We start from the raw sequence: 6477 nt of genomic DNA, 5'->3' as shown, positions 1-6477 counted from the left end.
CCCCTATCTATCCACACCTAGACCTCACCCTCCAGGGTGCCAAAGAAAAGACACAACTGAGTTTTGTCCTTCTGCTGCTAAGCAGCCACAGCCTGGCCTGTCAGAGTTGGACTCCATCTCCCTCCCAGGTTTTCCTTGGCTGTGTTATGATTTCATCCATATTTTCTCCAAGTGGCTGACTGCCACACTGCCAGCACTGGAGACGGATGCTCTTGTTACCCAGCCAGCTGGGGAGCATGGCCCTTGGGGCTCTGGCCAGTCTAGTTGTCAGTGACCTAAGCAATGCAGTTTTCCTTGCAAGCTGAAGAGCAAACCTTCAGGTACCTTCCTGGCTTCCTCTAGGCTGGAAGGAGCAGTGTGCACAGAAAGGTCACACACCTTCCTTGAGCTAGTGCCTACTGTGTCAGAGGTAGCCACCCCAAATATTCCAAATTACTAAATTATTGATGCTGACAAATCTTCCATTACTTTAAGTCACATTTATTTCACTCCCACTCTTGCTTATATTTTGGGTTGACAGGGCTGGAGAGGGAGGGAGACTAGCTCCAACTCTGTCACGATGGCCAAGCCCTGGCGTCAGATAACCCAAACCAGCGTGGCAGTTCCCTCCTATTCTCCCTGCCTACCTCCTCATTGCAGTGAAGGAGAATACATATTGGCCAAGAAAGAGCCAAGCACAATCCCACTGAGGAGCTCAGGAGAGAGGTAAGGAGTAATCATGGAAAGAGGGAGCGGGCAAAACCTTACAAGAGTTGAAAAACAAGGTGGAAATAGGAAGGAAAATATGCATAGGTAGGGGTCAGGTTCTCCAGAAAGTGATTTAAATTGTGATTGTGCTTATGATGAAGACGACATCTGTGAGTCTGTAGTCCATCCTCTCAGTTGTGTGTGTTAGGGATATTTCCAGTAGCCACAACAAGAATAACAGTGTCATTGCATTCAGGCACTGTGCAGCTGTAGCAACTACATTACCCCAAAGAACTTGCAGCTCGGTAGATGAGGCAACCCCTGGAGAAGCAAAAGGTTTACTCCAGTATAACATCCCATTTTATAGAGGCAACATAAGGAAAAAGTAAAGGTAAAATAGCTAACCCCCAGCAACACTGAGAGGTCTGAGCTTCAGCTCTCCACAGGTGAATTTATCACCTTCTAATTCAAGGTGAAGTCTTGGCCTTCAGGTGCTCAAGAGGTAAGGTGGTAAAAAAACCTTCTTGATTTTGAGGGTTTCTGAAGGGGCTGTTAGGTCTTAGTTCCTACTGTCAGTCAAAACCTCTCGGGATGATGAGGTGGTTTCCTCCTGCCTCATATTCTGTACTCTCATGAGTGGCCAACACATGTTTGGGCTAAAACGATCAGGCAAAGGAGGAGTCCACAGCAACATCGCTAAATAAATGTAAACACAGGTTGCCATGGTGGCTCCTTCTGTGAATCTGCCCTCTTTCTTCTCACTTTTTCCTTCATCTGTTCTTCCTTGCTAATCTTCTCTTTCAGTCCTAATCTTGTCCATACTCCTACTTTCCATCCCAGGCTTCCAACAGACCCATGCTCCAGGTTTAAGCAGCTTCCCCAACCCTTGAGCTGCACATCAGATTCAGCTCTGTGGGACAGAGACCACTCAAGTGCCTGAAGTGAAGAACTCCTGATCCAAAACACACTGAGAGAGTCAGGCAGGAACAGATGTACTAGCCAATCTTCTCAGTTCTGCAAGCCCTACCACCACTTCTCATCTCCCTGATGCACTGGCACCTCAGGCACTTGCCCATTATATATTCCTCCTGCTTCAAAATCTGGACCTCACTAGCAGATTTGGGTGTTTATGAGTTAACCAGCCCATGGGGTTTGGGAGGGAACCCCAGACCTTCCCTGCTCTCACCCCTTCCGGGCAGCTGCGGGGCTGGGCAGGTAGCGCCATCAGCTTCGGGTGATAGCACACAGCCTTGGAATCCCATGCAAGACAGAAGAAGGGTTCAATCTCGCATCCACCCTTACTTCTCATCTTGTTTTCTTCCTTTCATGTATGAGCCTGAACTGGATGGAGGGTGACAGGGTATGGTGGTGGTGTAGGGTCTCTGCAACTGTAGGGAAACAGCTTTGCTAAGCGTCTATCCCCCAGAAAGCATTTCACCTTCTCACCTTCCCCAGTGAAAATGATTTAACAAGATGAACTCTCTTAAATGGTTTGCAGAAGAGAGGCAGATCCAGTAGAGCAAATCCCATCTTCCTGTTTACAAACTGGCTTTCTCTAAGACAAATTAACCCTATGGGAAATAGTGCAGATATCCCCTCTAAATGCAACCCCACCTCGCACCTGCCCCTCTCCCCCACCCTGTGCTCCCCTTACCACAGACTGCAAACCTGTGTTCAGACCCAGTGCCTGGCCCTTTCACAGCCCCATCCTTTGGGTACCCTTCCTCCCAGACCCCTGTCCACACCCTCCTTATTCTGAAAGTATCCTCCCCCCCAGGCCATTCCCATCTCTTTCCCTCCTCATAGTTTTGCTCTATGCCCTTCCTTCATGTCCCATTTGTCATTTCACCTGTCTCTTCCCAAGCCTCCTTTCCACATACATCTGGCCCACCTCCCCAGGAACTCATTTTCTTGCTCCTTCTTCCTAGGAAGCAGTTCTGCCCTGTCCCCTTCACCACTGACATATTCCCACCTATCAGTGATGCTTATCACATTCCTAAAATGAGCAGAGGAAGAAGCCATCAAGCCTGTGGGAGGTAGATGGACCCAAGGGGTAAAGCCCCCCTTCCTCCTGTACAAATTGACATCCTCCTGAAGCCTTAGGGTTGAGACACACGTTGCAGGTTGGAGGTGAGGGACTGCAGCAAGAATGGGGTATTGAAAGCGTGCCTGATGAGGTGAGATGCTGAGCAGGTTTGGGTATTCTGGTCGCAGAAGCATGCAAAATCCCATTATGGCTTTACTATGCTGAGTTTAATGCACTGAACCCTTCATCGCTCCAGCTGCCCCTGTCAGGCATCTCTGAAATTCACAGCAACAGGTTTTCAATCTCTCAGCAATTCCCAGCTCACAGGAGCAGCCTGCCTGCTCAAGGGAGGGGAGAGGAAATATCCAGCAGCTCCCAAAACTGCCTAAAAGACAGGGGCTTTTGTTTTCTCCTTCCTCCCCCACAGCAAAGACCCCATGGTTTTGCTAAGAGTTACCAGAGCCCCATGGTTACACCTGCAGCTCTGGGTGTTCGCTGCTCAGGCCAACAATCCATGTTCTGAAGGTGGGAGAGTTGCCCAGAGCACAACAGTGTAGCTGGGCAGTGTCCTGCAGCTAAAGGGCCGGACATTTTTCAAAAGTGGGCTGAGCTGTGGGCTGTGCAAGCGTAGGGATTTGACATGAAAATGGTAGCCTTGCTTTCTTCTAATAAGACTGAATGACGTGTGATCTTTTAGCAGCACACTGAATGTTTTCTAGCACCTTCTGAGTTCCTGAGTGTCCTCAGAGTACATGCTATAGTTGCTTCCTTGGTCAATTTAGGAAACAGGGATGAGGAGGTATCACAGAGGAGTCTATTGCAAAGCCGGGAATCATGGAGGTGCCTGTGGGAAAGCTGGGAAGAGACTCTGTATCTTGTCCCTGTGGCAAGATAAACATTGGCCTTTCTGTAAAAAAAAAAAAATAGTATTTCAATAGTATTTCTGTGAATGATTGCAAAGGACTAAGCAGAGCTCCATAGCTGCATTAAGGTTTTTGTCAGGTGCTGAGGAACACAGGAGGGCAAGCAGTTAGGAGAAGATCTGAGTGTAAGAGCATGCCTTGCAGCAGGAGTACAGGTGTCTGATGGAGTCCATGGAAACGATGCAAACTCTCACCATTTTGTCCTAAGCATGATTATATTTACTATTTTCCTTAAAAACCCAGCACCTGGAGTCAGTGGGATCAAATGACAATTTTAATTTTCACACCAAATACAAAAAAGGAAGGAGGGGAGCACGTTTCTTTCTCTTCTCCAGAGGGACAAAATATCATCAAAATATAACTAGGCAAGTGTCCCTTGGACACTGAAATACAATCTTGTTATTTTTTTGAAGTCCAGTTTTATGTTTGAGGAAGTTGTGATATTTTGGCCTAGTTTGGCAAAGATGAGATGTGGACAAATAATAAATGGGTATAAGAAGGTCCTACAGGGGAAAAGAGATATGCGTGTGTGTGCGTGTATTCATAGAATCATAGAATGGTTTGGGTTGGAAGGCACTTTCAAAGATCATCTAGTTCAGCCCCATGCCATGGGCAGAGACATCTTCCACTAGACCAGGTTGCTCAAAGTTCCATCCAACTTGACCTTGAACACTTCCTTGTGGGGCATCCACAGCTTCTCTGGGCAACCAGTTCCAGTGTCCCACCACTCTCACAATAAAAAATTTCTTCCCTATATCCAGGCTAAATCTGCTCTCTTTTAATTTAAAATAGTTGCCCTTTGTCCTGTCGCTACAAATCCTGGCAACCCCTTTAAGTACTGAAAGGGTATAATAAGGACAGGGACACCTTTCATTAAGGGTAGTCTACACACACCAATGTGTTGTCTGCCATTACACAAATTCTCACTGTGTCGCAGAAAAGGCATCACTGTATGAGCATCAAACCGTGCAAGGTGAAGCTGTGCACGTCTGAGCTTTAGGATCAGCTGAAATTTCCAGGGACGTCTGGGTGCATTTCTTCCCTGCAGCATGTGGCTCTGAGCTGCTTGCTCCCCCTGCCCTTTCCCCTTGCCTCCCTGAAGTCCCTCTAGCCTCTTTGTGTGTGAAGGACACTTTCTCCTGCCAAATGACCTCTGGAGAGGAGGCCAAGCAACCCATTAGCTCCTGGATATTGAAATCACAGCTTCAGAGAACAGCAGTGCAGCTGTTGAGGCAAGTCAAGGGCTGCAGCAAGGAAAACAGCTCTGCAGAACAGAGCCCTTATATACTAAATAATGATTTCAGGCTTGCCAACCCTCCCAACCCTCCTCCCTTCTCTTCCTTCCCCTGATACCTTGTTGTTTTTTCAGGGCTGATTATTGGTTCCCATTTTTGTATTTTCCTGGTCCTGTGTTAGCTCAAGGCCAAGTATAGTCATGCAAGAGGAGGGGGATATCTGTGGTGAAAATTTAGAGGATCTTCTGTCACTCTGCCAGCAAAAGCCACAGATCCTGTCTGTGCAGAAAGTGAAAACATTGCCTTCGTTGTGTGAAGCTGTCTCTGTCCTTTTCTTTCCACTGAGGTCTGGTCCTGGAAGCCCTGCTGGAATCTGTGGTGTTTTTCCCAGTCAGAAGGCAGCAGGCAATAGGCAAATCACTGTTATCTGTGTCTTTTCCTTCTCAGGGAGGGCCGTGAATCTTTTTCATTTAGGTAATAACAGTCTTTTGGCAGTGCCTCCAGCACAAACCCAAGCTGCAGGTGAGCAGCAGGAGCTAAGGAGTTTGGCTCAGATTTAGTAACTCACTTTCCACTGAGAATAGGGGGTTTTCCCAGAGCTTTGCCAAGGCAGACTGAGCTCCCAGAACAGAGACCGTCTGGGGAGCAGGAGAGATGGCATCGCTTGTCCGGAGAAGGGAAGAGGAAGAATTTTTGAAGATTGTAGGACAGGCGTGAGTTTATAGAAAGGGATCAGTGAAGGCCAGTGGTATCCTGGGGTGCACCAGAAAAAGTGTGACCAGCAGGTGGAGGGAGGTTCTCCTTCCCCTCTGCTCTGCCCTGGTGAGGCTGCATCTGGAGTATTGTGTCCAGTTCTGGGCTCCCCAGTTTAAGAAGGATGAGGAATTACTGGAAGGAGTCCAGCGGAGGGCTATGAAGATGATTAGGGGTCTGGAGCATCTTTCTTATGAGGAAAGACTGAGAGAGCTGGGTCTGTTCAGCCTGGAGAAGAGAAGGCTGAGAGGGGATCTTATTTATGCTTATAAATATCTCAAGGGTGGGTGTCAAGAGGATGGGACCAGACTCTTCTCAGTGGTGCCCAGCAATAGGATGAGGAGCAATGGGCACAGACTGAAGCACAGGAGGTTCCATCTGAATATGAGGAAAAACTTCTTTACTTTGAGGGTGCCAGAGCCCTGGAACAGGCTGCCCAGAGAGGCTGTGGAGTCTCCTTCTCTGGAGACATTCAAAACCCACCTGGACACATTCCTGTGAAATCTGCTCTGGGTGAACCTGCTTTAGCAGATGGGTTGGACCAGATGATCTCCACAGGTCCCTTTCAACACCAACCATGCTGTGATTCTGTGAAGCACAGAGGGTAGAAGCACCGGGGAAAAGAGAGGTCAGGGACAGAGGTGAGGTGAAGGGATTAGAGCAGGGGGAAGTAAAGGTGGAGAATGGGAGATTCTGGAAAAGAGCATAAATATGGACAAAGTTGAGAAGCATCACAATTCTGATGATGACAGAAAGTCTAAATAGTAGTACTTATTGAGGAAACAAAATAATAGATTTCTGTATGCTTTATGCCATGTTGGAGGACAGGTCAATTACAAGCTCCAAGAAATTC

The sequence above is a fragment of the Streptopelia decaocto genome (genome assembly GCF_964273445.1).
Source record: "Streptopelia decaocto genome assembly, chromosome: 1".
Classification (NCBI taxonomy): domain Eukaryota; kingdom Metazoa; phylum Chordata; class Aves; order Columbiformes; family Columbidae; genus Streptopelia; species Streptopelia decaocto.
The sequence above is the reverse complement of the archived record's forward strand: the minus strand, read 5'-3'. Positions refer to the sequence as shown.